Source organism: Sus scrofa, chromosome 15 (assembly GCF_054392235.1).
Source record: "Sus scrofa isolate SSC_HxYL_T2T_F1_AM1 chromosome 15, Sscrofa_HxYL_maternal_Yorkshire_Landrace_v2.0, whole genome shotgun sequence".
NCBI lineage: Eukaryota > Metazoa > Chordata > Mammalia > Artiodactyla > Suidae > Sus > Sus scrofa.
The window spans coordinates 136,675,749-136,703,390 of record NC_139397.1 but is presented as its reverse complement, the minus strand read 5'-3'; the positions used below and the strand labels follow the sequence as shown (position 1 = coordinate 136,703,390).

The following is a 27,642-nucleotide window of genomic DNA, read 5'->3' as shown; positions in this document are numbered from 1 at the left end:
CCAAAGATGGAGGACTTATTACAAACTATTTTCATAAGAGGAAACTATGCATGCATTGATATCAATGCTCACTTTGGAAATAACTAATTGAACTCATTCTCTTTATATAAAGCTGAAAGCAAGTTATAAAGCCTCATTTATCAGTGGGCTTGGTGGGAAAGGCTCAACAAATCCCAAAGGCCAGTTTACTATACCTTGATCCAACGAAGGGCTTGAGCTCCAGGGGAGACTTGAGGAATTCTAGGCTGAAATGGAGTAAAGTGAAGGGGGGAAAGCATGTGACTGTCTGAAATGAGCCTATGAAAGCACATGGGATCGACATAACTCAAGGCATTAGCCTAGGCTCAAAAGTTCCTTAATCAGCAAAAATGAAACGAGATTAATCGGAGAACTTATGTTAAAACAAAAGGAAGAGTTCTTGTCCTGGTGCAGCAGAAGTGAATCCGACTAGGAACAATGAGGTTGCAGGTTGGATCCCTGGCCTCGCTCATTGGGTTAAGGATCTGGCATTGCCATGAGCTGTGGTGTAGGTCACAGACATGGCTCGGATCTGGTGTCACTGTGGCCCTGGTGTAGGCTGGTGGCTACAGCTCCGACTGGACCCCTAGTCTGGGAACCTCCATATGCCACAGGTGCGACCCTAAAAAGACAAAAGACAAAAAAAAAAAAAAAAAAGAAGAAGAAGAAGAAAGAAAAGAGATGTCAAACTGTAGGACAAAGATATGCATGTCACAGCTTAAGTGTAAATGTCCACCCTCATGTTTACACAGGGAAGATGAGTTTAGAATAAGGATTTTGTTTTCATGTCACTTCTTTAGGCAAATGACTAGTTATTTTAAGGGAAAAGAACTCCTCGCCTTCAAAAATGTTTTAGTGCCATGGAGAAAATGTAAATTGTGTTTGAATTTCCATAACCTCTATATTTTATGGCAAGGACCCAGATCCTATTAACAGTTTTCTCTTTCAACACCTGTTATCAAATCACAACATTTTAGTTAAACTGGCAAAAGATTCTGTTTCACCATGAGAGTGTAAATGAACTTTGATTTAGAATTATTTGGCTAATTATTATCCCATACTGTGGGCATTAATAGATGCTTAGTTTTCTGGTGTGACCCAAACACATGGATCATATCTTTAAGCAATATATTAAAGTAAGTTGTATACATTTCTATTATTATTATTTTCCTTTTTCAGCTGTATTTGAGGCATATGGAAGTTCCTGGGAAGTTCCACAGCTGTGGCAATGCCGGACAATTAACCCACTGCTCAGGACGTGGGATCAAACCCACTCTGCCTCAGAGACAATGCCAGACCCACTTTTTTTTTTATTAGAAGTATAGCTGATTTACAATGTTGTGCCAGCATTGTATAGTGAAGTGACCCAGTCATACAAGTACATAAATCCCTTCCATCATAGTCTGCTCCAAGAGACTGAATATAGTTCCTTGTGCTACAGAGTAGGACCACATTGCTTATCCATTCTAAATGTAATGATTTGTATCTACTAACCCCAAACTCCCAGTCCATCCCACGCCCTCCTCCCTCCCCCTTGGTAACCACAAGTCTGTTCTCTACGTCTGTGAATCTGTTTCTTTTTGTAGACAACATGAGATTCTTAACCTGCTGCACCACAGCAGGAACTCCAGGTTGTGTACATTTCTATCTCTACCACTGGAACATAAATGTTTCCAGGACAAGGTTAAATATGTGTACCTTGAATAAAGGTTGTCCTCAGTGAATGCTTATCGAATACACTGTATACATAGTCCAAAGGTAAATAAGAAATTGTTTGATTGATGCACCAAGCCTAAGTTTTGGTTCAGAATCTCTTGGTGGTAGAGGACTTTCAACCATCTGTAGTTGGAAGGAAAATGAATACCTCAAGCCAGAGACCATTAAGCAAATTTCTGAATTTTGGAGGGAAATAGTCCTTAGAGAGTTTTCAGTAAAATGAGGACAGAACATCTACCTGCCCAGATAAACATGAACATTAAATACTAATTTAACAATTTAGAACTCAGTGTTTGATTCTCTACATGTTCTTCATGATGGAAAATAATGTCCAGGAGTTCCTATCACGGCTCAGTAGAAACAAATTTAACTAGTATCCATAAGGACCGTAAGTTCAAACCCTGCCCTTGGTCAGTGGGTTAAGGATCTGGCATTGCCGTGAGCTGTGGTGTAAGTAGCAGAAGCAGCTCAGATCTGGCATTGCTGTGGCTGCCATGTAGGCCGGCAGTTACAGCTCTGATTCAACCCCTAGCCTGGGAACTTCCATATGCCCATAGGCTGCGGATGCAGCCCTAAAAAGACAAAGAAAAAAAAAAAAAGAAAATAGTGTCTAGTAACTAGGGTGTATGTTTTCCTTACCAGAAAGTATAAAAGTCACAAATTAAGAAATATGGCCAAAAAAAAAAAAAAAAAAAGATGCCCAATAAGAAATGATTACCAAAGAAAAATCCTGTGACAGTTCTGGTATCTAAATTTCAACAATTCTAAATCATCTAAACCAAATTAATACCAGAGACAGCCGTGTCATATGCTAAGAGACTTCGATAGAAATTAGGAGACCAGTTAGGAAACTTTCCAATGATCCAGACCAGAGGTGATGCTGTCTGGGCCACAGTGGTCACAGTGCCCACGGTGAGAAGGAGGTGGACTCAAGGAACTCCAGTGAAGGTAAACCCAAGCGTAGTTTCTGATGACTGGAATGTGGGACTGAAGAGAAAGCAGGGAGGTGAGGCTTTTGACTTGGTGAAGTCAGATGGGAAGACTACAAGAGAAGCAGATTTGCAGAGTACCTCCGGAATTCAGCTGAAATATGTTAAACCTAAGAGTTGAGCTGCCTAGTAGAGAGGTTCTTCTAAGGAGAGATGTATACCAGGCACGTGGATACACTTCACAAAATAATCACTGTAATCACAGTAACCCTAAAAGAGAACCTGAGTTTTCAGGTGAACAGAAGTTCAGAGGAATAAGACAACCTGTCCAAAGACAATACAGCCAGAAAGTGTCCGATATCATATACACATAATGTGCAACCACTTTTTTTTTCTTTCTAGGGCCACACCGGTGGGATATGGAGGTTCCCAGGCTAGGGGTCGAATCAGAGCTACAGCTGCTGGCCTATACTACAGCCACAGCAATGGCCAGATGCAAACTGCATCTGCAACCTACACCACAGCTCAGGGCAATGCAGATCCTTAACCCACTGAGTGAGGCTTGGAGTCAAACCCACAACCTCATGGTTCCTAGTCGGATCTATTTCTGCTGCACCATGATGGGAACTCCCACAACTACATTTTATCTATGTGAGCTATACATTTCATTTGAGATTCATTTATAGTTTGATGATTTCACACATGTATGTCTCACATATGCAACTAGATGGCAAGGCCCTCAAAAATAGGGACAGCTCCTTATTCTATTCCATATCCCAACGATGGCTAATATACCACCTTCTCAGCTGCAAATCCCCCGTAACAACTGATTTTACTCTGAGTAACTACACACTGTAGAAAGACAAATTTGAAGGCTGGAGGAAAACAGAAATCCTGTCCTCTACCCCTGACCTAGGTAGAATTTTCTTGTCACTAGCCAAACACACATGTATCCTAGAAGAAGAAAAGGAGAAAATGTGACCTTAACTCTGTTATGAAACCTCTCTGTTAGGGCTCCCTTCTGGGTCCAGGTGTTATCCATCAGCTCTCTGCTGTCACCTGTAAATAGCTACTTATTAAACTGTCCTCCAATCACCCCGTTTGAGAGTACTTAGTGTTTCCTGCAGGGCTCTGCCTGAAACAGGGAGGATTCCAAGGAGAGGGCCAACCTACAGGAGTCAGGTCTGCAGAGGGCCCCAGAGAGGGAACTGGGGAAACATACGCCCCATGATAATGCTCCTCCCTTCAACCCCAATTCTGTCACTGTTCTCCATAAACACAACCAGAATCTATAGGGCAAGGGAGTCCATTGATGGAGAAAGGTAGAGAGAGTACCAGGAGGGCCAAGGGGACATACCTTTCTGCCTGTAGTCGTCCTCATGTAGAAACAGAAAAGCATCCATTTCCCCCTCTCTCCACCCCCCGGCCCATGCACCTTCCTTCCCACGCCCCAGCTGAAGGGGTGGGTACTACAGGCTAAAACATTAACAGGGAGTCAGAACATGAGGCCCTGATCTCCTCACTAACTGAACACAGTCATGTAACTCCCTTGTCTGTATGAAAAAACCTGGACCTCCCTGTTCCCATCTGGGGTTCTGTGAAATCTGTCCTTTGAGGCTCCCCTGTAGAGCTGTGCTGCCCAAAGCAGCTCCGGAACACCCAAAATGTGACTGTAGCAACAGCAGAACTAAAAATTTCATCTTAAAAATGTTCATGAATGTACGTCTTCTGGTGAAAATGTTTATCTTTTACACTTTTAATTCGTTTAAATTACATGGTCATCTGAAGCTTGTGGCTTCCATACCTGACGGATACACAACATTTCCATCAATGCAGAAATTTCCACTGGAAGTGCTGCTCCAGAGACAACATAGTCAAAATAGAGATTACCTCCTGACCAGCTGATGCTATACTTTTTAAGGGAATGGCATTCTCTATGCTCCTTTATTCTACACCCCATCATCCTGCACTTGAAAATATTGGGAGAAACCTTTTTTATTTTTATTATTTTAATTTTTTATCTTTTTAGGGCTGTACCCACAGCATATGGAAGTTCCCAGGTTAGGGGTCAAATTGGAGCTGTAGCTGCAGGGCCTACACCACAGCCACAGCAACGCTAGATCCGAGCTGTGTCTGTGACCTACACCACAGCTCACGGCAATGCTGGATGTTCAACCACTGAGCGAGGCCAGGGATCGAACCTACCTCCTCAAAGATACGAGTTGGGTTTCTTACTGCTGAGCCATGATGAGAACTCCAGCAACTTCTTTTTTAAAAAACACTTGGAGTTCCCGTCATGGCTCAGCAGGTTAAGAACCTGACATAGTGTCTATGAGGATGCGGGTTTGATCCCTGGCCTTGCTCAGTGGGTTGAGGATTCGGCATTGCCACAAGCCATGGTGCAGTTTGCAGATGTGCCTCAGATCTGGCATCGCTGCAGTTGGCAGCTGCACTTCTGATTTGATCCCTAGCCTGGGAACTTCCTATGCCACAGGTGTGGCCCTAAAAAGCCAAAAAAAAAAAAAAAAGTAAATAATAATAATAATAAATATGTAAAATAAAAACTCTTAAGTCCCTATCAGCCAGCTTAAATTAAATGCACATGAATAATCGAACCCCTAGGAACCCTTCTCCAGCCACATCCTTCTCCCTCCTTCCCAAGGAGTAACCACCATCTTGGCTTGGTGTTTATCATTTCCAGTCATGCTTTTAACTTTTACTATATGTGTACCCATAAACAAAGACAGAATTCTTCGAGTGGGCCAAAACCCATAATGTGCCCTTCAGATGACTGGATTCCTAACGGGGAGAGAGTTTACATCCTTATAAAACATGGATGTTTCCCCAAACCAGATGATTTCTGAGACATGTTTCTAAGTAGCCTACCAGGCTCAGATTGTAAAGTCTGTCTCTGGAGGAAACAGCAAGCTTGCATTTATTTAAACTCACATATGAAAATCATTCTGAGGGATTGCAGAGGCATAGAAGGGCATAGTTCCAAGCAAGGAATACCACAACTGTCTTCACAAGCAAAATAAATCTGAAGAACTGAGGAAACCATCTGATAAGTTCGATAAAGGTTGTCCAGAGGCAAACATGTGAAGTCACTCCCTGTTTTCTTTGGACACCCAGATTCTCTAATGAATTGCCACTGTCCCATCCTGTTCCCCTCCCCGACCTCATAGATTCTGTCTTAGGCACCACAACTGCCCTCAGTTTTCTTCCTCGTCTGAAAAGCTCTAGTAAATCAGCCACGTATTCTACTGGGTTCCCCAGAAGCCGATGCTGCGATAAAGACATTGGTGCGCATGCTCTATTAAGGAGGTACTCCCCCCGAGAAGCCACTGAAAGAGTGAGGAAGCAGGCTGTGGGCAAGGAGGACGTCTGATTCCTCGGAGGAATTCTGGAGAATAAGTTACTCCTCAGAATTGCCTCCATCCTCTTTGAAGCTGGGCGTTGGCTTTTAAATTCAGACCCCCGGACGTCCTTGGCTAAAGGCCACCTGGCAGTAGGGTGGGAGGAGGCCTTCACGGCCCTGCAGTTCCGGCTCTCTGCAGGGTTGGGCCATTGCAACAAAGACACATCAAAGTCAGGGGAGGAAAGAACACAAAGGGTTAAAGTGACCATAGGCAGTCGGGCTCAGCTCTAGCCATGTCCACCACACCACAACACCTGGCAGGGTTGATGCATCATTGTGTTTCAGTGGTGATCTAATCCTTGAGCTAATGGGATGACTTTAGAATTTCAGAAGTTACCATTTACAGTTGAGAGATCTTTTAATACTTGTACTTCCCCAAAGCTCCCCACTTCAGCTATGAAAATGGACTTTAAACAGTCACTGGATGCCATTGCGAGCTAAAGAGCTTAAGTAAGAATTGTTTGGCTTGGCTCTTTTTTGCCTATAACTGCATGGGATTTGATTTCATGTATGAAGCCAGTATTTGTCCAATTATATCCTGAACTAATCTTAGTGTGACACTTGGCTTTGGACTTTAGGGCTATTTCCCAGTGACGGAACAGTACAAAGCCCCCTCTCTCTGCCTCCATGGGCACTCTCAGGACAAGGGGGCAGCTCAGGTCAGACTGGCTTCAGTATTCTTCACATGTTATCCTAAACATCTTGTGGCATCAGGAGCCCAGTGACCCAGTAAAATGCAAACTCAATCTGTAAAGGATAAACCCTCCGTACGAAACCCAATGTTTCAACCCTATGTTTCAACCGTATGTCCCCTAGGAAAGGGACCTCAGATAAGAAAAAGAAATTGGTAGAATGAGATCCTCACTAGGGAGCATCCCTACCTACATGGGATGGGTAGCCTGGCAGCTTTTAGCGATTGCAAAATAGGGTGAGGCCAAGTGGGAGGATCACAGCAAGAAAGTTGCAACCAAATCCTTCTGGGAAATGTCTATGCAAATTCACAAGCTGGATTACACTGCATGGGCGCTTCCAACATTCGTAAATGGACTGATGGCCTGCTGTGACCAGGTGCCATCTTATGAAATGGGTACACATCTGCCCTCTAAGAAATATTTTGTCACAGACCCAATAAACACTTCTCGGTATGGCAGAGAAAAATGCCTCCAGGGACTTGAAGCAGAACCTCTGAGTCATAATTCTGCCGATAGTCAGCCCCAAATACTCTCAGCCTCATTAAAGCATTGTGTCCTGAACTGAACTGGGAAGAGTCTAGGAACAAGTGCCTATAAGGAGTATAAATAATACTATAGCAGGGTGGAGGGTGAAAGAGGGAGAGGGTTTGAAAACCAGAAGTTTGAAAAACAAGCCTAGCTCCAGCTCTACTGCCCTATACTTTATTCTGTATTCTCTGAAATATTTTTTAGCCTTCATTGGTTTTAATTTATAACTTCAAGTCTTTTCAAACATTGAAAGTGGATAGAACATTAAGTTACCAATACCTAGGCACCCACCATCACTACTAAATCTGTGTCTCTGTTCCTTATTTATGGTGTCATTCATTAGAAATATTGGTTAGAATGTAATCTTTTTTCCCTATGGTTTATGTTTTTTGAATCTTAAGAAATCCTTCCCTATCATAATATTATAAAAATACTTTCCCATATTTCCTCCTAAATGCTTAACAGTTTTTCTTCTCACATTTTGGTGTTGAATCCATCTGGAATTTATTTCTGTATGTTAGAAAGGGATCTAACTTTATTTTTTCTAGATGGGTGGTATTTTTTTTTTTTTTGAATAGTCTATCCTTCTCCACTGATCTTTAATGCCACCTGCATTGTATACTTTATTCCATGTATAAGTAAGTCTGTTACCAGGTCTTCTATTTCTGTTCCTGGTCAATTTGTCTATTTCAATGTGTCATTACCACATTTCTTATGTTTCTAGACTTGCATATAAGTTTTACGTCAAAGTCAAAAATTTCCCTCCTTTTCTTCTTAAGATTCTGATGGCCATTTTGGCTCTTTGCTTTTCCAAAGAAACATTTTATGATGAATTTGTGAAATCCTATGGTCAGTTTGGTTGGAGTTTCATTGTAATTATATATCAATGTGGTAGAGAACAGCTATCCTTACTGTACTGATTCTATCTCTAAAGAAATAAGGTATACTTTTCTCCATTTGTTTAGTTTCTCTCTTATTTTTTTGACCATATTAAGACTTTAGGTTCAGAATATTCACCACCCTTTGTTAGATTTATTCATAAGCACGTTTTTGTTGGTGTTGTTGCTGTTGCTAATGGCACCTTCTTTTTAATTTACATTTTCTACGTATTTGTTGTTCATGCAGAGAATACTATTGCTTTTTGCATATTAATCATGTAACCAGCAACCTTATTGAACTCTTTTGCCAACTCAAGTAGTGTACAGAAATATTGGGTCTCCTATATGATAATATTGAAGATAATACTGTTTATTCCTTTCCAATATTTATGCTTTATTTTTCATATCTTACCACATTACCTAGGACCATTGACCTAGGTCAATGCAAAGTAAAAATAATGATAATAATCACAGCTTTCTTCTCTTGACTTTATTAGGATACAACCAAAAGTTCACCATGAAGAAAGATATTTGCTAAAGATTTTTGATACGTGCCCTTTATCAATTTCAGAAATCTCATGCCTCAGGTTTCCACTACAGATGCAAGAAGAAGGCATCCTCGCGCTTTCTGTCTGTCTGAATGTGGCAGCCCAGATTGAATGGAGGAATACAGAGGGAAATAAGAAATTAAAAAAAAAAAAATTTTGCCTACTCATATTATACTAAGAGGATTTTCTAATAAACACAGCTTTAATTTTATCAAATGCTTTTTATATTAATTCATTGGAATAATCATAACATTTTTCTCCTTTAGAGTGTTATTGTGTTGTATTATAATGATAGATTTGTTGAGGTTAAAACTTTCCTGTATTTATGGGCTACAGTCTTCTTTGTCATGATGATTAATTTTGCACATGCACTGCTGATTTTAATTCACCAGATTTTGTTATTTTTGTATTTATATTTTAAGTAAGATTTGACCTACATTTTTTTCTTTATTGCTCTTGACTGATTTTGTGATAAAGTAATATTGCCTCTTAAAATAGTTGTGGAGTTTTGCCTCTTTTTCTGAAAGAGTTTGTGTAATTATTACTTTTCTTGAGATTTTGGTAAAAATTACCAGAAAACCACCTAGGCCTAAGGAAATTTGGGCCTAGAAGTTTTTTGATATCTTTAATACCTACAGATTTATTTAAACTCCCCATTTCTTCTTTAGTTAATTACGGAAAATTATATTTTCCTGAGAAATTCCCAATTTGGTCTACATTTTATAATTTATTATAATAAAGTCATTCTACATTATTATGTTATATTTCTTTAATCTCCAATTATATTTTAATTTTCATTATTAATATTATTTATTAATGTAATATAATATGTGGTTCTACTTCCATATTGGTTTTATTTATTGTTATTCTTATCTATTGTTAGTCTTTCAAAGAACCAACTTTTGGTTTTATTGATTGTCTTTTACATGCTTTTGTTCAAATGTATTATTTCCTATTCTTAAAGTTTCCTTCATTCTACTTACTTTGTGTTTATTCTGGTTTTGTTTTTCTTCAAACTCTTTTATATGGAATTAGATCGTGAGTTTTTTGTCTTTCCTATATAATATGGGCATTTAATGCTGAACATTTACCTCTGAGTGCTGCTTTAGCTGCATCTCACTAACTCTTATGTGAATATTTTCACTCCCATTCGGGTCTCAATATTTTCACATTTTCTGATGTCTAATTTCATTTTTTACTTACAAATTACTTAAAACTGCTGTTTTTCCTTTGTTTCCAAATATAGAGGAAAAAGGGTTGATTTTATTTCTCTTTAATTCTATTTTTATTTCATGTGACCAGAGTAAATATCTATAAAATGATGTTTTGATATTTGTGGCCTAATACATGATCAATTTTCATAAAATTTCCATGCATACCTCTAACGACTGTAGATTCTTAAATATAGAATTTTAAGTTCTACATATAGTCCCCATTACTTCAAGCTTGTTAATTGCATTGTTTGAAAATTCTACATTTTTCCTAATAAGTATTTGCTAAACATATTAGTCCTGATTTTTTTAAAAAAGTATTAAAATCTCATGTGTTAATGTATTTGCCAAACCATACCTGTAATTCTGCTGACTTTCAGTCTATATACCAACTTCAAGCATCAAAATCGGTTCACATCATTTATTAGTGCTTTCAAGTACACGAACGTTGCCCTTTCTTTCTTGTGAACTCAACTACACACGTGTAATATTTAAAAAGATTTTATCTAACTTTACCAAGTGGTTTTACCAAAAGGTTTTTCAAGATTTGTTTGTTTATTTGTTTTGCTAACTTGCCATACATTCAGAAGCAGAATGTAACTGAAGCGAAGGAGACAAGAAGAGAAGGGACAAAGGAAGGAAGGAAGGAAAGAAGGAAGGAAGGAAGAAGGGACGGGGAAGGGAGGGAAAGGACAGAAGGGGGAAAGAGAGAGGGAGGAAGGAAGGAAAAGAAAAAAGACATTCTAAAGATTTTTTTTCTGTATATTCCTCTAGGTTATCTATTGTCTAGGTATTTTAAAAATTCCATTGTCAGCCTACAGTGAGGAAATGTATGTGGGAGTAGGCTTTCCAGTTCCTTTTTATCAGTTTTCTTCTCTCTGTGCTGGAACAGAGAACCACTCCCCATCGCAATGCTGGGGGAACAATTTCAATCACACAATAAAAGCACATGTTGGGGACCATCTCCTGTGCCTTCTAACCTAATTAGTTCATATTTGAGGCTTTCAATGAAAAAAAAAAAAAACCACTTAGGAAGCTTCTGCTGAGTTTTTCTTCTCATGTATACTAATTATTATAGCAACAATCACATAATCAACCTCTTGGGCTGTGAGAAAAAACAAAGGTGTGAGTGGCTAATTGCAAATGCAAGTGGTCTGTTGCTTGTGCAATCAGCAGATCTCCAGCATATTAAATTTGGTGCCCAGCCATAGCATAAACATTACAAGTGGCAGAGGTTGTCCTTCTAAAACTGACCTCACAAAGCACTTGCAATTTTCCCCAACTCTTCAACCTTTTGCAGCTCTTTTTAAAAATATACAATAGTTCAATATAAAAAAATTAATAACTCAATCAAAAAATGGGTAGAAGATCTAAATAGACATTTCTCCAAAGACATACAGATGGCCAAAAAGCACATGAAAAGGTGCTCAATTATTAGAGAAATGCAAATCAAAACTACAATGAGGTATCACCTCATGTCAGCTGCAATGGCCATCATCAAAAATTTTACAAACAATAAATGCTGGAGACAGTGTGGAGAAAATTGAACCCTATTTCACCATTGGTGGGAATGTAAATTGGTACAACCACTGTGGAGAACAGCAGGAGATTCCTCAGAAAACTAAATATAGAATTACCATACGAACCAGCAATCCCACTCCTAGGGCATCTATCCAGAGAAAACCATAATTTGAAAAGATACATGCACTTGAAGTTTCATTTCAGCAATATTTACAATAGCCACGACATGGAAGCAACCTAAACATCCATCAACAGAGGAATGGATAAAGAAAATGTGGTACATATATACAATGGAATGTAATGCCTTTTGCAGCAACATGGATGGATGTAGAGATTATCATAGTAAGTGAAGTAAGACAGAGAAACACAAATGTCATGATATCACTTATATGTGGAATTTTAAAAAATGATACAAATGAACCTATTTACAAAACAGAAAAAGATTCACAGACTTAGGAAATTTATGGTCGCCAAAAGGGAAAGTTGAGGGGGATGGGTAAATTAGGAGTTTGGGATTAACATATACTCACTACTATATATAAAATAGATAATTAACAAGGACCTACTACATAGCACAGGAACTTTATTCAACATTTTGTAATAACCTATATGGGAAAAGAATTGAAAAGGAATGGATACATGTATCTATATAGCTGAACCACTTTGCTGTACACCTGAAACTAATGTGTACAGCAAAGCGATTCAGCTATACAGATAACACAACATTGTAAATCAAGTATACTTCAATATAAAATAAAAATTAAATTGGTAAAAAATAAAAATAAAAAGCACAAATGAACAACAACAAAAATCACTGTCTTTGGCACATTTAATGATTTCATTCCATCTACTTTCCAAGCTGTGCCCATTGGGTCCTCCAAATCAGAAGTTTTAAAATGAAAATGAATTGGTAATAAATAAGGTTTGTATCTAGTGGTAACATTTTAATGCTATAATGCAAGTCAATTATATCTTTCAAGAAAGTAAGAGCTGTTTTCAGTGTCATCTGCTATATTTATTGCACAGAATCTAAAATGGAAAACAGTAGTTAGCTGTAAACACTGAGCTAATGGTCTTCTTTCTATTCTAGATCTAATGAGGCTCAAAACCTGCACAATGGGAAATAATTTAACAACAGTATTTATATAGATGATAAGTCTGGTTCTCTGACCCATATGGTGATGTACAGCAATGTTGCAAAGTAGATATCTTCCAGATGGACATTAAAACCTCAGCCCCATTCATTCCAGTTTCTCCACTGGGAGCTGACAAATGGAGAGGGCAAGGCTGGTTTATTTTTTAAACTGACCCGAAGAGTCCTTAGATTAGTTAATCGGTTTTGACCTCCTCTAAAAGAACCTTTGGAAGTTACCTCTAGGATACAATTTTCAAAAAGGCGACATATCGTGACAATGTTTAACTGGGTTCTAAAAATTACTGTGGTACTCTAGGATTGGTGATCAGAACATTTGCATATAAGCCCGGGCTCTCCTGTATGACTGTGAAAAAGGACTAAGCTTCATGAAGCCTCAGTTTCTACATCTGTAAAATAATGAGAGTAATCCATAGCTTACTCCCCTGAAAGGATGAGTGCTTTGTAAATTCTAAAGTTCCTAAAATAATCTGCTGCTATTTTTATCATTTATGGGGATGATTTAGCTCTGAAACAAATCATGGATTGCTGAGCCCATGCCTCAGTGAATTCTGCCATCATGTGTTTACAATGAACTTTTGGCCTGTGACATGCTTTGACTCCTTGGCTAATGACTCCAACAGCCACATGTGAAGGGTCCTCTTTTGAGTGCTATGTGGGTGTGTTTTCCTCATATTTTCTGCAGATGTTTCAGCTGAGTGTCAAAGTCAGGCCTCTTGGAGCCAGCCATGGGGGAAGAGCTGTCATTTTCCATGACCCAGGATCTCCTAAGTCAAGCCCCTTTCTTTTCCTACCCAACTTCAACTTCCAGTAAAGTTCAGAGTTTCATAGAGAGAGAAGTGTCTTGCCCAAAGGCAAAATGGTATTAAATAGCCCACTAAGGACCTTGCTCATCAGTCCTGTTTTTTGTGGGGCCCATCTTTTGTTTTGAGCTCGAAGGCATCTTTGATTTCATATTGTCTCCAGCAGTTTCACGAGATCAAATTCATCAAACGCATCCCGGATGATTGGGGCTGACAGTTTAAATGTCAGTTTTAAGAATCGACATCCAAAACGACTTCATATTAAGATAAAATTGCAATCTATTCATTCAATTATCTGCCCTTTTCATCTTTACTACCACACACACAAAACCATTAGGTCCTCATATTAGAAACAAAAGTCTCTTAAGAAACCAAGTAAGAAACAATGCCTTTTCAGGGTGGTCAACACTTAACGCCAAAGGGATGAATCATTAATACAATTCAGGTATCACTAGAAGTATTTAATGTTCCTAATTACTGCCCCTGGAATCACACCAGGTAGGACAGGAACTGGGCCCAAGACAAATCCACCAGCACATTAAATGTTTCCTCTATCGAAAACGCATGTCATGGGTTGAGATGACTTTTAGGAAGTCATATAATAGGATACAAAGACAATATGATGAATTAATTTTCATATTTTCATCCCTATAGTCTACTTTCCACCCACAAACAGCTTGTAAACATCTTGGCATAATACCAGTCTGGTTTTGTACTTTTTATAAAGTAATGTATCAAATAAATAATCCTGTTCCAGCTCCCTGCAAAAATCCATGCCCTGATATACTCAGAAGAGTTTATGGCTGTTAATCCCGTGTCTCTGTTTGCCCTTGGATATTTCCACGGCGATTCTCCTTCTACTTATGGGGAAATAACCCATTTTATTGTGCTTACTGCCACATGATCAATTTACAGAATCAGTTACTGACCAAGTACATCACATTTTAGTTATTTCCTTCAAATCTCACTTCCTTTCAATGGAATAGGATGGTCCCTAAGGAGAAAATTCCTTTTTTTTTTCTTCCCATGTCACAAAGCAAAAATAGCATAGAAATAAAGAGAAATTTACCTTACTGCTTTATGTAAGAGGATGGCTGATATTAACGCATGTTTTTTTCTTTTTAGAGCTGCACCTGCAGTATATGTAAGTTGAATTGGAGCTTCAGCTGCCAGCCTATGCCACAGCCATAGCAATGCCAAATCTGATCTGTGTCTGTGACCAACACCACAGCTCATGGCAACACTGGATCCTAAACCCACTGAGCGAAGCCAGGGATCAAACCCATATCCTCATGGAAACTAGTTGGGTTCTCAACTCATTGAGCCACAATGGAAACTCCAGATGTTGTTAATGCTTTGAAATGTTTCTAAGAGGTGGCAAACACACGTCTCACACCTGTGCCCAAGTACCCACAGACTCAGTGAATACTGATCTGGGGTTAGAGATGGATCAGACAGAATACAGGAAATGTAGGGCAGAAGAGATAGTTCCTCTGCTTAGGCAGAGACCAGTTTAAAGGCACACGGTTAAGGTGAAGCTCAACACAGACCCACATTAGTAAGCAAGTCCTCTCTGAAGGTATTTGGGAAGAAGACAGTCTCAGCTGCAGGCAGAGGTATCAAGCAAGGTGAGTTCGAAACCTAGTTGTAAGCCAGAGGTGCCATGCAGAGGGTCAAAAGAAATTTCTAGAGTCAAAATCCAGGGCAGATGGGACACAAATGAGAGAAAACTGGGATCCCAGTCTCTGAGATGGAAGTTTTTAGAAAAAAAAAACAAAAAATTATATCCCATCCCCTTCAGCAGTATCCATGCTGTCCAGAAGGCATGGGAGGGCTTATTAATCTTGGGAACAGGTAAACTGGGGTTTGCTTTAAGTATGGCTCCTTTGGAAAGATAGATAAGAGAGCTGCATTAAAGTTTTCAAAAACGTTCTTTGAATTATCCCTCACTTTCTCCCAAATCTCTTCTTTCGGCAGCTGTCCCTATTACCTTTCTCCCCAGACTTGCCCAGCTTGCCTTTACTATCTCCTTTTCTCTATGTACTGTCTTTACTCTTCTTCCCCCCATAAAGATTCTCCTAGTGCATCTCCTCCATCACCCGTTTTTTCTAGAAAAGTGAGCTTAACTCAATTAACCCTCTTCACTCACTCCATTTTCCTTCTCAGAAAAACAAAGGCTTGTGCGACCTTGACAAAATGAAATACCAACTAGTTAGCCAAAAACCACTGTCTCTCAATTATATTTTTAGGGACAATTTATTCCATCAAGGTACATCTTTTTCAAGAAGCTTTCTTTCATTTCTTCATCCACTCCCTGACTTCCTTGCTCACTCTCTCAAAAATTCATTTGACAAATATTAAGGTTTTGTTTGCAGAGGAACTGTGTTAGATGGTGAAAAAGTAAAACGACTAAGACACAGTGCCCATCTTCAGAAAGTCACAGTCCTTTGGGGAAGGGGGACATCTAAATAAATTCCAGCTGAGTGTACTCTAAATAAGTACAGAGTCATATGGAAGCATAAAAGAAAAAGCCATGATTTGCCTGAACAATAGGGAAGGTTTCAAAGCAAAAATATATTTGGGATGGTCCTTGGGGAGATGATTAGAAATTCTTCAAACAAACAAAAATGCCAAATAGCAACCATCAAGCTTGTTTGCTCCAGAAGTTGTGTTGAGCCCTTTCCATGGATCAATGTGGATCATCTCATTTAATCCACATGATAGTCCCAATGAGACTGATATTTTTTTTCTTTATCTAACAGATCATGAAATGGGCAAAGAAGAGTCAGTTGCCCAAAGGAGATGTCAGACAGAGAAACATGCATGCAAGGCACTGTCTGTGAAAAACCAGAAATTACTTGGGGAATGATCAGTCATTTCATGTGCTTAGGATGCAATAGGAAAGAAATTCTATGAGAAAAAAGTTAAATAAATGAGACCAGGACCATATCTGGAAAAGTCTTACTAGAGTTTGAAGTAATGCATTAGGCAGCATGGAATACTTAATAATTTCCCCTTTCTTTCCCCATAATGTTTATGGTATAGAGAAGAGATGTATGCCCCTACCGAGGTCCTCTCTTGCTCTCTCCTTGCTCTGCTAATTAACTGCCATTGTGGGATGTGTGGACTGAACATAGATGCCCTGCCTCTTTGGGGTAGATGTGCTTGACTTCAGCTACAATAGTTATTACTTGGGTAACTCAAGGTTTCTCATGGCTGAAATAGAATAAGATTCTGACAATGATGAAGAATTACAGTCCAAGGGATGGCTTTAGCCATAGGAAAACTTCCTCACTCCCTACATCCTGTTCAGAAAGAAGTTCTGTTGAATGGGGATTACGGTAAAGTTCTGGTTCTAAGGAATGCCTTCCCCTAAAATCATTTGGGACATCCCCAAGAGAGGAGAAGCCACTCAATATCCAGAAGCCTCGCTCAGCCCTTTTCCCCATGCATGCTGGACCTTCCAATGCCATCACCCAAGTGCTGAGCAGAAGGAGCACCTCATCTTCCTGGTGGGCTTTGACCTTGACTTACAAAAGGCTTTCAGTTGGCTCTTGCTGGAGTACACATATTGAACTGCTCAAATCCTTCAACACAAGAAATTTAGGTATGCCAAGCAAAGACCATGACTTCTTCGTTGTCTATGATAATACTTAAAAAGATGTCAACAGAAACAATTTTAGTTAAATTGAGCCTTCCGAAGGTTCTCCTCCAAAGCAGTGATGGGACTGATGTGAATGCCTATGATTCGGGTAGGATGAGGCAGAGAAGTCTGAGGTTAAAAAAGAATAAAACACAAGGAAACAACTGCAGCACCAGGTAGAAGGTGCCACGTGACAAAGGAGAACTCAGAGGAGAGAGCACCTCTCTTTGCTGAACATTTTCCCTCATAATTGTGTAATAAATAGAAAACTGAGCTCTGTTTGATATCATTTCTGCTTCATCTTCACAAATAGAAAATATAAAGGTAAAGCAAAGTAAATGAATAATCCACAAATTGAAAAGCCTTGACCTGACTATATTCTTGCTTCCCAGTGTAGGTGGACAAATACAGATGCTGTCACATTCACATCATGATAGCTCTGTACTGATGAACAATTTGTATTTTCCTCGTTCTTTTCTCATCGGCTAAAATAGAGCCCGGCCCAAAGCAGAGAAGCCTGACAATAAACATTTCTGGGAATTCTCATGGGTTGGCAAATATATGCGGTTTTTTGGTTTGGTTGGGTTTTTTTGTTTTTTGTTTTTTTGTTTTTTTGTTTTTTTTTTTTTTGGCTTTTTGGCTGTTTGCTATTTCTTTGAGCCGCCCCTGCAGCATATGGAGGTTCCCAGGCTAGGGGTCGAATCGGAGCTGTAGCCGCCAGCCTACACCAGAGCCACAGCCACGCGGGATCCGAGCCGCGTCTGCAACCTACACCACAGCTCAGGGCAACACCGGATCCTTAACCCACTGAGCGAGGCCAGGGACCAAACCCGCAACCTCATGGTTCCTACTCGGATTCGTTAACCACTGTGCCATGATGGGAACTCCATTATGTGTGTTTTTTAAAATCCCTGTCAATCATTTTATGCTGGCCATTTTTTTCCTCTTCTGCTCTACTTCCTCCCCTTGAGTCCCTGCTAAAAATCATACAGCTAATAAGTGGTAAAGCCAAACCATGACTCAAATCCAATTCTGTCTGTCTTTGTATCTAATACTCCTAATCAGACTGGATTCTCATTATCTACTCCCAAGAAAGAATGGATCTTGGTCAAATTAATGAGTAATGACCCAAAGACATTAACCATATCCTTATGAATTTGGGGGCCCTAAATTGAATATGCTACTATTCAACTAGGAAAAGAAAGGGAAAGGCAGTTTGCAACCAAAACACCATTTCATTCACTTATGCCTGCATTTCATTTATGTATTTATTCAATTGATTTTATTCATATATATATATATATATTCATATATATAAATACATATAAGTAATATATATACATATATATAAGCAATATATATACATATATATACATATATATATACATATATATACATATAAGCAATATATATATATATTTATTTTACATCTGTGAGCCAGATATTGCTTGAAGCTGCTCACATGCTGGGGAATGGGGCAGCCTAGCCCCACCTCCCATATTCTTGGAGCCTACAATGGAATAGAAATTAGTATCTTCCAGAAAGCTTCCTTTCCCTAATCCATCCTGCAGATCACCAGACTAACGTTTCCCCTTGGCTCCAAAATCATCAGTGATTTGACAAAAGCAGCGCAATTCTTTTCCTTATCTTTCAAGGGCCCTGGTATGATCCTAATCTAACTAGCTATCTCTAAGGCTATTACTGAAATAATCATGCCACTTTAAACATGATGCAGTAGAAAGCCCACTAGACAAGGAGAAAGGAGAAATGTAGATTTGAATCTCATCTCTGCCACTATTAACTCTGGAAACTTAAACGAATAAGTTAATTTCTTTGAGCCCCAGGTACTGCATGTCTTAAATTAGAAGAGGGAATAGATTCAGATTCAACAGAGTTAAGGACTATTCATTGAACACCTAATATGTATCTGAATTTCACAAGGTATTTCCCCATATTACAATATTTACTTTATTTAAACCTCAGTTTAATAATGAGCAAAATGTAGACAAAAGATATTGACTTGAGGAAAGTTACATATCTCCTAATTCCATAGGTTTGGTTTGAACAAAGCTGTCTTGATTCCACTTTAAGACTGGAATGATGACCAGTCAGATGACTACAAGGGACTTTTCCAGCTCAAAATTTTGACCAGTCAGATGACCAATGACCAAAATTTTGACCAATGATGAGTAATCAGATGACTACAAGGGACTTTTCCAGCTCAAAATTTTGTTCCTGTCACCTTTGACATTTTATCTCTACTTCTCATCTACTCAGCACCAATCCTTTAGCCAAAGTTGATTTCTCACTGTTTCGAAAACATACTTTCCAGTGCTTATGGAATCCCCTTTTCCTCCTATCACCCTTTACATGTCTATGTAATTGAGCAAGATGACTTTTTCCCTTATTCCTTACAATCAGTAGATATATACTCATATACATTATTCATGAGATCTAAGATATTTCATGTTTAAGCACACCTAAGTATCATGGGTATAAATTAACCATTACATATCAAAATACCCTAGGTGTTTTATATCATGCAATGTGTTTCAAGTCCCATTATAAGCAAACATAACAAAAGTCCAAGAGTCTATAAAAGGGGCAATTTTTTTTCTTTTCTTTTTTTTTTTTTTTTCTCTCTCCAGGGCTGCACCCATGGCATATGGAGGTTCCCAGGCTAGGCGTCGAATCAGAGCTACAGCTGCTGGCCTATGCCACAGCCACAGCAATGCTGGATCCTCAACCTTCTGAGCGAGGCCAGGGATGGAACCTACAACTTCATGGTTACTAGTCGGATTCATTTCCTCTATGCCACAATGGGAACTCCAGGGGTAAATTGTAAATAAGGGAATTTTTCAGATAAACCTGACAAAAACAGATATTCCAGAGATTAAAACAGAATGGTATTTATACCTGTCCCCATCTCTGGCATCAGAAGTCAGAACATCGAGGATATAAAAATTCTGTGCATGCCAGATGGTTGGGCCATGGAAAGGAGGATTCTTTGTTTCCCAGATGCATATGCTGAGACCTAATTGATTGTTCAACAGATGAGGGAAATAAGACAAGAATCTCAAATTAGCCAAGAAGAGCTCGATTTCATTGCAGCTTATCTCTGATTTTAGTGGAACTCACACCTGAAAAGTTCCAAACCCCTAAGGAATATTGGGAAGACAGGGAAAGAACAGGTGAAAGGGAAAGTTCCTCTTATGGCTGCTATTGACCATAAAAGTAGAATTGTTTTAAAAGCCCACTTGTCATAAATGCATCATTTAAGTAAATCCACACAGTTTGAGAAGGAAAGTAGAAACCAGAGATGGTGCTAAGAATTCCAAGTCTTCTCCTTCTGTAGTTAGATTTAGTCAAGACCTTTCTAGAACAAGAAGCATAAAAAATCTCTGTTATTTTGTCAAGATTCATCTTAAACACTAACTGCTCTGTGAAATGTGTGTTGATTACTCAACCTTAAATGGCTCTGATCATTCTTATCATTCCTTTCTTTCACCACCACCCTTTCCCTGATGTATTATGGCTATCTTTATCTTTAGTCCTAAAATTCTTTGCTACTTTTATGCCTGGGTTTTCAAGGACTAGTAAGTCCAGATCCTTTGTCCAAAGAGCTCCTCAAGACATTGGCTTCTTCTGTCTTGAATTCCATACATGCTCTGTCATGATCTTTTAAGATGTATGCCCATCTATAAAATCTAAATCACCTTGAAACTCACCCAGGAGTTCTTTGAAGAGATTCCTTCCATTCTTGAACCTGTGTGCTACTCACATGAATTCAGATTTAGTCTCTCCCTTACTCTGGAATTCAGAATGGGATTCAAAATAGCCAACATGGTATTATTTTTCTGGCTTGGCATTAACAGTTTTAAGTTAGAACCACACCAGAGCATCATAGCATGCATGGAACGAACTCAATTGTCTTGTCCTTTAAATGTGGATGGAATTGCTCTGCCCATCAATGACTAAGAGGCTAGCAGAGAGTCTCTCTGCTCTATAACTGCATGTCTGTCTTAGTTTTGTCCCCACTGCCAGACCATGCAAGGGCCCAAGGTGGGCACTTTCTAGCACTCATCTGGAGAAGTAGAAGTGACTCACACATGTAACTCTCCCTATGAAAATAGCCTCTTGCCTGTGGACAAAACAAAACAAACAAAAAAAATGTCTGTCATTCACCAAGGTCAAAGTACCATGTGCCTATCCTAAAGCCCCTCATCCAGGTCATAGTAGTTCAATGCCAGCTATACAACTAAAAAAACTCACCTGGGCTAATACAAACCTCAAATCACCAATGCTAAAAGACTCTGCCCTCACACTAAGTCTATGTCCAAAATCCATATATCCTGGCCCACCAAAAGCCTTGCTACAAGTATAATTTGCTCCCCCCAATTTCGCTCTTTGATATTAATTTCTTGGTTCCACTTACCAATGAAAAAATTATTGGAGGATTTTGAAATTATTACCTGAAAACTCCAGCCTCATTTCTCCTGCCCGCCACTTAGTAGCAAAAGCCCCATGCAGCACAATGCAACCCAAAGTGAATGCTTTATGCAGGGACCTCCCTGGGTTTCTAGGAAGAAGGGCTGAATCATGCCAGTTATTCTTTCCAAATTCACTAATCCATAAGTCCCCCATATTCACTGATGGGGAGTGGATTATGAGGTAAAGAGAAGCCAGGAGACATAGCTGATGGAAGAAAACATCACAAGTAGAGGCAAACCATCCCTCCCTTCACAGTATGCAGCAGTGACACAGTATTACCTCACTAGCAACACCTTAAAAAAAATCTCATTTAATGGATGTTCCGAATACATGTAGTTATTGGCATGAAACTGAAGTGGAAAGAAACCTGGGTGTTTTTCCTTTGCTCTTTTACGGCCACCCTAAGAGAAAACCTTTATATGTGTGAAATTTGCAAACCCTCCTGAAATATACATTAATTCCTAACACCCCCCCACACACACCCACCCAGCACACAGGCTTAGTCAAGGGATGAGATATTTTATTGATTCTAAGAGGTTTAATTAGGGAGTTCTTTCAAATTAAGTTCACAATCAGTCATTTCTCACTCTGGCTCAGGACATGTTTCCGACCAGCTGTTTCAACTGCTTTTTCCCACGTGGACTAGTAGGAAATACCAAAAGAGGTTTTTGTCCTGGAAACATCACGGTACTGATTTTCCAGGTGGCTGTCCCAAGGCTTAGCCAAGGCCAGGCTTCCCCCATATCTGCATAATTGCAAAATGTTAAATTGGAAAGGATAACACAAACCATCTAGGATAATGCTGTCATTTTTGCTCAGTTTAAAAAACAAATCTGCTGAAAACAAGTGATTATTTTCAGGCTCCTTCAATAGCTGCAATGGTACAATCCAGGCTGGAATGCACACCATGTGAGCCCGGGAAGAGGAATCTCTTTGCTTTGATGTCTTCTTCATAGCTCTTGGACCAAGCAAGGGCCACCATTTTGATTGCTCTGTTCTAGTGGCTGCAATGTCATACACTAAGAAAAATAGGAACATGAGCTAAAACAATTATGGTTCCACCCAAAGCGCCGTGCATATTTTTGTTAGGGCCAGAGATGGTGAGGTGCAGACATTCTTCATCCAAAGTTGTTTGACCTCTGCGTGATTGAAAGTAACATCTGGTCTCCAGGCTTCCAGCGGTGTTTCCCCTATCAAGAGGTAGCCAATTGCAGACAGATGTGACATTTCCTCAACACGCTGTGTTGACATCACTGACATACACCATATTTGAACAACAGGCAGCCAAGCTTCTCAACACCTTTAAATCCAGAGCAAATTCAGTCTAAGATGGCGGCAGAGCTATCCCCTGTGTGGACTTTTCCAGAGAGGAAGAATGAGTCCAGATCCCATGCTGACCACTCTCCACATTTTTTCTGCTCCACATCCTGTCACTTAAGACCCAATGCATTCTTTTTTTTATACAATCAATGTGAATCACAGAACACAGTACTAAAGTTGTGAACAAGTATCTGGCCTACAAAAAAACAAAGGATACATTTTCAATTTCAGCCACCCACAAAAGCCCTCAAATGAACACTCTCTTCTACAGCTGTCATGTCCTGACTTTATTCTTTTTTTTTTTTTTTGTCTTTTTGTCTCTTTAGGACTGCACCCACAGCATATGGAGGTTCCCAGGCTAGGGGTTGAATCGGAGCTGTAGCTGCTGGCCTACACCAGAGCCACAGCAATGCCAGATCTGAGCCGCATCTTTGACCTACACCACAGCTCATGGCAACACCAGATCCTTAACCCACTGTGTGAGGCCGGAGATCGAACCCACATCCTCATGGATGCTAGTAGGGTTCGTTAACTGCTGAGCCACAATGAGAACTCAGTGACTACATTCTTACTCTACACCCCTAGCCTCTCCATATTTCATTCTCTCCTACCTACCACTCTGTAGCCTGGCTATTCTATCCTTGATGAGGTTGGCAGGCATAGACTATTACCTCCAACTGCCCTAAGAAGAAACTTTCATCCAGAAAGGGAATGTAACTGGCCAGACGTCACCTAAGTAGTTTGTGGTAAACTAGGATTAGAACTTGGGACCTAATTCTAATTTCTGTTCATTCCAAGAGATCGAAGAGAAAAGTCATACAAACACTCAAGAGTAACTAACATACCATGAAAATGTGGCTATTATTATTATTTATATTGTCAGTGTTATTATTAATGACAGCAGCTAGGATTATCTTCTCAATCATCTTTTCACAGAAAAGTGGCTGAAGTGGCTCCTTACTTTATGAATCACGTGACATCAAGGGCATTGCTTAGATTTTCTTCTAGAACATTTCTCCATCTTGACTTTCCTCACTTCCCCACTTTTACCTATAAATGGTATTTATTGAGAGCTTATAATGTTCTAGGTACTATTTAAAGTGAGTTAACTCATTTGATCATTATAGGAGGTAGAAATTGGTATTCTACTTATTTATAGGTGAGGAAAATCATGCACAACTAGTTAGAAATACAGACAGGATTTATACCCAGACAGGTGCCCCGGCCTATGCTAGGAATCCCTGTACTGTGCTCCCTCAAGTCATACACTCGTCATACACTCAGATCTAAAGGGTCAGGTTCAATAGTTGCTAAATTAATTGAAAAAGTTAAGACATATTACAGAATGGGAGAAAATAGTGGCAAATGATGCAACAGACAAGGGCTTAATCTCTAAAATATACAAGTAACTTATACAACTTAACAGCAAATAGCTAACAACCCAACTGAAAAATGAGCAAAAGACCTAAATAGACATTTCTCCAGAGAAGATATACGGACGGCCAACAAGCACATGAGAAAATGCTCAATATCACTGATTATTAGGGAAATGCAAATCAAAACTACTATGAGGCACCACCTCACACCAGTCAGAATGGTCATCATTAAGAAGTCCACAAATAGCAAATGCTGTAGAGGGTGTGGAGAAAAGGGAACCCTCCTACACTGTTGGTGGGAATGTCAGCTGATACAACCACTATGGAGAACAGTATAGAGGTACCTTAGAAATCTATACACAGAACTACCATATGACCCAGCAATCCCACTCTTGGGCATATATCTGGACAAAACTTTCCTTGAAAAAGACACATGCACACACACACATGTTCATTGCAGCACTATTCACAATAGCCAAGATATGGAATCAACCTAAATGTCCATTGACAGATGATTGCATCAGGAAGATGTGGTATGTGTGTATATGCGTGTGTGTGTATACACACACACACACACACACACACACACACACACACACACACGCAATGGAATACTACTCAGTCATAAAAAAGAACAAAATAATGCCATTGCAGCAACATGGATGGAACTAGAGACTCTCTTACTAAGTGAAGTCAGAAAGAGAAAGACAAATACCATATAATGTCATTTATATCTAGAATCTAAAATACTACACAAATGAACCTTTCCACAGAAAAGAAAATCATGAACTTGGAGAATAGACTTGTGGTTGCCAAGGGGGAGGGGGAAGTAGTGGGATGGACTGGGAGTTAATAGATGCAGACTGTTGCCTTTGGAACTGATGGGCAATGAGATCCTGATGTATAGCACTGGGAACTATGTCTAATCACTTCTGATAAATCTATACATGTATGTGTAACCAATTCAATACACTGTATAGAAGAAAATTGACAGAACATTGTAAACCAGTTATAATAAAAAAAAAATAGGCAAAGCAGGAAGTCATTAAAAATAAATACATACCTACAGTTACTCTATGAATTTATTTAAAGTTAAAACAGCCTTTTTTATTTTTCTTTTTTGCTTTTCAGGGCCACACCTGTGGCATATGGAGGTTCCCAGGCTAGGGGTCAAATCAGAGCTGTAGCTGCTGGCCTACACCACAGCCACAGCAACACGGGATCTGAGCCATGTCTGCAGTCTACACCACAGCTCACGGCAATGCTGGATCCTTAACACATTTAGTGAGGCCAGGGATTGAACTCTCACCCTCAGGGATACTAGCCCAGTTCTTTGCTGCTAAGCCACAACAGGAACTTCAAAACAACATTTTTTAGCAACTAATACTTTCAAATCTTTCAAAACCATTGAACTTAGCTTTCCAAAAACCAAGTAAATTTTTTTTGTTGTTGGAGGCTCATACCTCTTTGGTCCACATAATTATAACTGTAAGTTTTAAGGGGCATAAACAGGCTTTTCAAAGAAACACAATTGGCTCTCGGAAAATATGGAAATAAACACTGAACACTCAGCTGACCACAGGTATCACTGCAAACGTTTGCAAGAAGGAACAGAAACCATTAGTTAGCCTAGTAGGTTGAGTCAATGGGGCTTAGTTAATGTAGCTTCTGCTGTATCTAATGCTAATATGCTATTATGCTATTAGATATGCTATTATGTGGCATATCTAAGTGGCATACGATATCTAAATCCTGCTATTTCTAAATGAAAATTAATAAAAACAAGGGCTCATGTAAGTATCCTAACTATTGGTTTAAATAGAAAATGTTACATTAATTTAACAAAGAAGTAGATCAAAGGAAGAACATAAGAAGCTTAGGAACTGTCTAATTATAGGAAGAAGAGAAGAGAGGAGGCAGAAGCAATTCTGAGGGTTTGTGTTTGGTGTCTAGAAGAATAAACCCTAGTATGAGGTGGAGAACATTTGGTGGAGATGGGATGGGACTGTCAGAATTTGAAATGAACAGAGCAGCAATGAGAAAATATCAGGACACTTGGACTGAGTGTTCAATCTTGGAACCAAAGTCAAGGTTGGAGAGCCTAGCTGAGGCTATAGATTTGGGTAAGTTCTCTAAGGAAAAGAAAGGGGGAAAGGGAGAACAGATTTTTGAAGTAATACAGAATCATTACAAAGTGTTGACAGCTATGAATTTGGTCTCAACAGCTATGAATTAGGGGTCCAGGGAAAGCAGTAGAGGAGTGGTCCACAGCTTCCTGCCTTGGCAGCTGGCACTCCTTCAAGAACCTAGAGCACAAAATGAAGCCACTTTCTTTCAACAGTTCTAATGGCAAGTGACTCTAGAAATGCCCTTGTTCCTTTTTCTAGCATCTTCTTTGTGTGATGACTCCGAGACCTTGAGGAATGTAAATTCAATCCAAGGGATCAGTTGTGGATATTAGCGTTTGGGGACGTGAGTGTAAAAATATACATATAAATAAAATTCAATGAGATCCTGCTATATATAGCACAGGGAGCTACATCTAGTCACCTGCGATGGAACATGATGGAGGATAATGTGAGAAAAAGAACATATATATATAAACACACATATATATGTACAACTGGGTCACTTTGCTGTACAGTAGAAATTGACAGAACGCTGTAAATCAACTATAATAAAAATAATAAAAATCTTTAAAAAAAAAAACCCATGAAACTCAAAATAACAACAATTGCTTAGCCATCAAAGAAGCCCAATTTTCATTGAACTTCCAAAGGACAGAGTTACTAAAAGGTTCACGTATGAAAATTAAGCCAATTGTCCTGACAATGAAGGAACCAGGCAGGTTAAACTGATATAGGTGGGATTAGAATGAGACTCTTGCCACACAAGGGAGATGGGTCACTTTTTACAGTGCTGCCATTGAACATGGCAGTGCCTCCACGTGCTGAGGAACTGGGTATGTTTATGCATTGTCAGTAAAACCTTCTAGCTAACCAGCAAGCTAGTCTTTTCTCCTCTAGAAAAGAGATGTGTTTATAGTTCAAGGACCACTGTCACAGTCCTTCAATAGTGTTCTCTTCACCCTTGGAGGTGGGGGAGGGAAGCAGTCTCACCTCCCTGCAGAATTACACTCCACTGTCAAAGTTACCATCTTCCCCTGTGCCCAGTATTTCTGGTGTTACTGCCTTTTAATAATATTATCACACTCATAGCTAGGTCTTTCAGCTACACTATATGCCTTAAAAAAAAAATCTCTCCAACCTCCTCATCCCAGCCCTAGAGAAGAGTGAGTTCCTGCATCTCAGTCTCCAAGGCAACTTCCATTATAGTCTGAAAATGAGGGATACTCTTTCGGGCAAAAGACTCATTCTCTGTTTTGGTATTTCCATGG

At 39.4% G+C, this 27,642-nt stretch overlaps 1 long non-coding RNA gene and 1 pseudogene across 6 annotated transcripts in view; one reads left to right on the top strand and one right to left on the bottom strand.

The window, feature by feature from the left end:
* LOC110256949 (uncharacterized) overlaps positions 1 to 27,642 on the bottom strand; it is an 879,371-nt gene that overhangs the window by 328,947 nt on the left and 522,782 nt on the right. The gene's annotated exons all lie outside the window — the stretch shown is intronic.
* LOC146396152 (small nucleolar RNA SNORA31) lies at positions 8,736 to 8,854 on the top strand (annotated as a pseudogene).